Raw genomic sequence first — 6,318 nt, forward strand, 5'->3', positions numbered from 1 at the left:
AGGTCTTTCTGACTCAACATTGGCAGCGAAGGCTGCTTGGCTTCTTTATGGGAGGTCTTCCTTGTTAGTGCTAGTTGCACAAACAGCTCTGCTCCTTTCAGGAGGCTGAGAACTTAAATTGGGTCTGTGAGCAGTGTGTTACAAATTGCTTCATGCAGCAACCCTGGAGCTGGGGCAGTATGCATATCTCTCAGAGGCAGTGAACATGCTTTTGTAATGTTTGACTGGGCAGAACCAACAGGTAGTGCTGCAGAGATGGTCATAGCCATGCCTGCTTACGAGTTTTTTTTTAATTAATTAATTAATTTATTTATTAAAGGTTTCTGTCTCCTCCCCGCCACTGCCTCCCATTTCCCTCCCCCTCCCCCATCAACTCCCCCTCCTCTCTCATCAGCCTGGCAGTCAGGGTTCCCTACCCTGTGGGGAGTCCAAGGACCTCCCACCTCCTTCCAGGTCTAGTAGGGTGAACAACCAAACAGCCTAGTGATTCAAATGCATGACAGCTAAGTAAGATTTTTTTTTTTACTTTCTGCTGAGTTGATTAGCAGTTTTTTAAAATGCTCTCCTGATCAGAAAATAATTACAGATATGCATGCAATAAAGACAAATTCAGATGAAAAAGAACCCTAACTGGGTCAAAGTATTGCATAAATGTAAGTAAGTTTGGGAGAGAGAAGAAATAGTTGTAAAAAGAACTAAATGGTTTTAAAAAAGTAAAGTCTTGAAAAAGACAGAGTACAGATAGTCATAGATTAAAGGAGTAAAGAAAATTAAGTCACCTAAAGATGAAAAATACACAGTTTGGATTATGTATATTATTGTGTTTTTATTTTTTTTGACTGTGAATGAGCTAAGTACAGAGAGACATTTCATTGTATGAGTTCCCAAGCTAAAGCAACATATACATTATAAAGATATCTTGGTTTATGAATGATAGATATAAAATTTTAGACTCACAAAGATAGGATAGATGATAGAGTAGTTTTCTTAATTTGCCAAATGTAAATGGAATAAATATTGCAACTATAATTCTTGCTTGATAACTGTTTTGTTATATATAATTTTACTATGTTAAATTGAAAACCTTCCTTTTTATTTAGACAGAAAAGTGGAGGCAATGTGGTAATCCCTTTGGTATACTGTGAATATATTTTATTATCATTGGTTAATAAAGAAATTGCTTTGGCCTGTGGCAGGACAGAAAAAGCTAGGTGGGAAAACTAAACTGAATGCTGAGAAAAAGAAGGCAGAGGCAGGGAAATGCCATGTAGCTGCTGAAGGACATAGATGCCCTGGAACCTTACTGGTTAACCACAAGCCTCAGGGTAAAATATAAAATAATAAGAATGTAACCCATTTAAGATGTAAGAGTTAATTAATATGAAGCCTGAGCTAATAACCTGAGCCATGTTTTACTTAATACAGTTTCTGTGCTATTATTTAGGGTCCAGGTGGCCAGGAAATGAATAAGCAGTCTCCACCTACACTGATATTTTGTTGTAAAAGTGGGAAACATAATATTGGGTCAAGAACTGATGATTCATGAGTCTTCACAATTTTTAGTAAAATTAAATATTTAGCAATGTGTCTAATTTTTGTAGTAATTCTAAATAATGATTGTCAAAATCATCCCATTAGACTGAGCATCAGTTTCTTCATTTGTTATGTAAACTCATTATTTTAGCTTTGAGTTTGAGAGTTTCCTCTATGGCAATCATAGAAATTTTAGACAGAACAATGACTTTTATTATTTGCAAATTGTAGTGTGGAATGGGCATAGGACATTCTCCAGAGAGTAAACCTTTTAACAATTATTGCTGAACCTTTGCACAATGGTTCTGCAGGAAAAATGTGTGATCTGGATTTTTGCTTGGGATCCAATAAATGACTTTGAGTTGTAGTTGTGGGCCTATCACTTACTATCTTTTCATCTTTATTACCTTACATTTATGTATTTATTTACTATGTTAAACATATCTGTTATACCTTTAGATAGCACTCAATCTTTGGTTAAATGTGTGTTTTATGAGGTCCAAGATTAATTCCCAATTGTCAGAGAGAACTATCTAAGGGAATAAAATTCTGGTGAAGGAAATTCCAAATCCCAAGTTGTTGAAAGCAAATGATGAAAAGTATGCTTAGATATACATGCTATATAAAATGTACTCTGTAGTCAACTAATGTAAAACAAGTACATCTCTTTTTTACTTATTAAAAGTATGGAAGGGCTATTGAATGATTTAATAACCAAGGGAAGATATATAATAAAAAGAGAAGATATGAAGAAATTACTTATATATGAGCTTCAGCAGTGCCATAAAGACCTTGTCTATTATTAGGAAAACTTTATGAAAAACAAAAGATAATTAAATAATGTTTTATAGTAAAATAATGTGAAAATGTTTTGAATGCCCTGTATCCCATTTTTAAGATTGGCCATATGGAACAATGTTAATCTAGCTTATTCTATACATGATAATTGATATTTTATATGCTCAACTTTGGCACATATGTAGATTTTCCATGAGTCCTATGCTTCCTTTGCATTGTTTGTCTTTATTCCTCAGGGGTTGACAAAGTGAACAACAGGAAAGATCACATTTTAAATGGGACACATATGAAATAATAGTTTTTTAAATTTTTTACAGGAATTCTGTGTCTACCAGGTGGTCTTGTTAGGTGGTCTTGGTGACCCAGATCTCGGCAATCTCTCTTGTGATTTTCAAGGATGATTGCAGCACATGCTGGTATGTGACTCTCTGAGATAAGGAGAAGCTTGTGTGAGCAGGCTGCTGAAGGATCTCTCTGCGATCCTTCTGGGATAGGATGCTCTGGAATGCTCTGCCCACAACATCTAGTTCTACCTGGGTCTGAAGCTCTGAGTGTATTGCCTTCTGGGATTGCTAAACTGGCACATGATGTGGGGTTTGTGGAGGCACCCTCAGCTCTGAACAGCTTTCCTGGGCCTTAGGCACATGTTCACACATACCCTACTCCTGTATTTTCCTTTGCTACTCAAGCATGATGCTGGTGAGCTGCTTAAGCCGCTGCCCTGGGGCTGAGGCTAGTGTACAAGATTAACCTGCTGTATTTGGTTGTCTTTAAAAATATAAAACAGATGGCCTGTGTACTGTTCAGTGTAGATTGTCTTCCAACCATGTGTAAGGGTCTGGATTCAACCTGCAGACAAAACAACAACATAAAAACAACAAAAAGTCAAAAACAAAACAAAAATGAAAGAACAGTTAAGAATAAGATTATATTCTTGTTTTCTTTTTGCTTATGTATTTAATATATTAATATTATAATACTTCATTATATAATTTAGGAAGATATTTGGTGCATAAAAATACTTTCATAGAAGATGCAGAAGAAACTTAATAATTGAGCAAGGGATATTTTTATAGATCTCTAGCAATTATCTTGACTTTTAGCAGCACATCCATTGCTTGCTTTGTGTAGTGAACATGTGCTTTTCTTCAGGGCACAAAACATGAACAGATCACACTCCAAAATTATCTGGTGTCTATAAGTCTAAAAAATACTTTATTCATCATAACAAAGATGGAATTTAGTTTTTAAAATATAACAGCTTTACTGAAATTTATTTTTAGTGTAATAGATTTGATAACTTAAACACATTTTACCTTTTAGAGTCCTACAGCGTTCTTCATAAGTGTGTGAGAGATGGAGACTTATCCCAGGATTATCAACTCACACATGTCTGACTCCTCCATTACCAAGGTCTCCCTTTAAGAGTGACACATTGGTAAAAAATGACAGAGCACATGCATCCAAAGCAGAAATTACGACCTTTGGAGAGGCAAATGATTCTTTCACAGGGTCTCATAAGATCATTGGAAAACACAGGCATTTACATTATGAGTCGTAACAATAGCAAAGCTACAGTTATGAAGTAGCACAAAAATAATTTTGTATTTTGGAAGTCACCGCAACATGAGGAATTGTACTAAAGAGTTGTAGCATCAGGAAGGTTAGAACCTGCTCTAAATGCTTTTGGAAGGGCTGGGGATGGAGTTTAGAGCTAGAGCATTTGCCTAGCATTAGAGGCTCTGTGTTTGATCCTCAGAATGATAAAAATACAGACAGACAGACTGATAAGCATCAAACTCTAAAACAGAAACAAACAACATAAGCAGAGAAGGGTGTTGCAGCTTGTGATCCTAGCCCTTGGGAGATGGAGGCAGGAGCAGCTGGAGGCCAGTGCTAGCCTGGACTACACAATAAGACCCTGGTTGAAAAGCCAACAAAAAGCACAAGTGGATTCACTGCTCACTGTTCGTTAAAGCTCATTGACAGCTGTTTTTCATTTTTTAACATTTCTTATATCTTACTGTTATCTGTGATTTCCTGTGTCGGATGCATTGTAGCTGTTTTCTCAATTTGGACAGATTGGGGAGAGTAAATAGTTGGGCAACTGCTTTTCTGAAATTGGTCTAATTGTATGTGTGGAGTATTTATGTTCTCACATGGGTGTCTGCACACGTGTGTGTATGAAGACAAGAGGTTGAGATGAAATTATCTTTTTTGATAACTCTTGACCTTAGTTTTTGAGACAGGGCATCCTGTGAACCTAAATCGTACTGATTTGATTAGACTGACTGGCCAATGAGTTGCAGGGATCCTCCTGCCCCATTCAACCCTCCTGAAGTGCTGGGGTTACCAACATGATTTTTATGGGGTTCCACAGTGTTCACTTGACCAACTTCATCTCAACACTAAGCAGTCTAACAGAATTTGAAGGACAGAAGTAATAAATATAGGTGGAAATCTAAAATAACAATATTTGTTTGCAGACTCGAGAAAAATACTCAGATTGTAGTTTTCATTGGTTTGGATGAAAAAAGATCTATGTATTTTTATAAAATAGAAATGATGTGTATATGATGCTTGAAATTCCGAATTTCTAAACTAAATCTTGAATGCAATTTTCTTTTGCTAGTTTTCATGCATACTCTAAGCTTAGCACTTCGTTTTCTATCCATATTTCTAGAACCATTACTAATAGTGACCAACATTTTCAGTCCTCTATGATGGGTTTTCAGCCATTGAGACTAAATTAACATTTTTGCCTTATTCTTAAGAAAATCATAAAATACCACTATTAGCTAGAAAGATATGTAATATCATTCCCAGGATTCTATTTGATGGAGACTAGAGGGGCTTGGTATTTTTGTAATTAAAAACATCATATCCTTAAATATTTCTAGGAAGACAAGCACAGTGGTGCACAACCTGTAATTACAGCCATCAGAAGGTGAGGTGGGAGGTCCACGAGTAGAGACCTGACTTGCCTAAACAGCGAGACCTTGTTCCCAAAATAAAAACTAGCCTAAACTAACAAAACAAAACCTAAAGGTTAGGCTATAGCAGAGCGCTCTTGCACATGAAAGCCTCTGATTCCCTGCCTACACTTGAGCATTTATCATAGTGTTGAAAAGGCATGGCTATCAAGTGCGATCACCAGCTGCAGAAACCTCAGTACTGCCTAGACCCAGTGCCTTGACTCGCCCCATCTCTCCTTTTTCCACTGGTACCCTCCATTACAGTCTCAAATACTGAGAGAGAAACTCTCACGTATTTCCATCATTCAGTTATTTGAATCTTCTTTGGTGAAGTCTCTGCTTCTGCAGTATGTTCATTTTTAGTGGGACTACTCATTTCCTGTTGATTTTTAAGAGTCATTTGAATATTTTAGATGGTATTTTTTTGTCGGATATGTCTTTAGTAAATATTTTCTGAATCTGTGGCTTATTTGCTTTTTCTCTCAAAATTATCTTCTGTACATCAGAAAATTCTATTTTCAGTGAGGTGCACCAAGTTTCTTTTGTAGCCACGCCTTTGGTGTTATGTCTAGGGGGGCATCATATTAGCACACATGTCTAAGTGTTTTTCCCAGCTGACTTCCAACAGTTCATAGTTGTGTGTTTTATACTTATGTCTATGATTCACTTTCAGTTAACTATGGTGACAGACCTAAGGACCATTTGTTTATTATTTTAATTTTAATTTTTTTATGTTTTCTTTTTCTATCTTTTTTAGATTAATGAAGTATTTATTATTTTATGTCTGCTATTTGATTATGTAATATATATATTATTTCTCATTTTAGTGATTGCTCTAGGCTTTATAATATGCTTTATAAATAGACTTTAATATCAGGGCATATTTTCAAATAATATTATATTCTTTTGAGTCTAGTGAAATAACTTGATGGAAGCGTGCTTTTAAATATTTTGGGCAATTTTGTCACACACTACATTTTAACATAATTTGTAATTCTCTAGGTTAGCTTTC

Source organism: Microtus ochrogaster, chromosome 19 (genome assembly GCF_000317375.1).
Source record: "Microtus ochrogaster isolate Prairie Vole_2 chromosome 19, MicOch1.0, whole genome shotgun sequence".
In the NCBI taxonomy this organism is placed as follows: Eukaryota; Metazoa; Chordata; class Mammalia; order Rodentia; family Cricetidae; genus Microtus; species Microtus ochrogaster.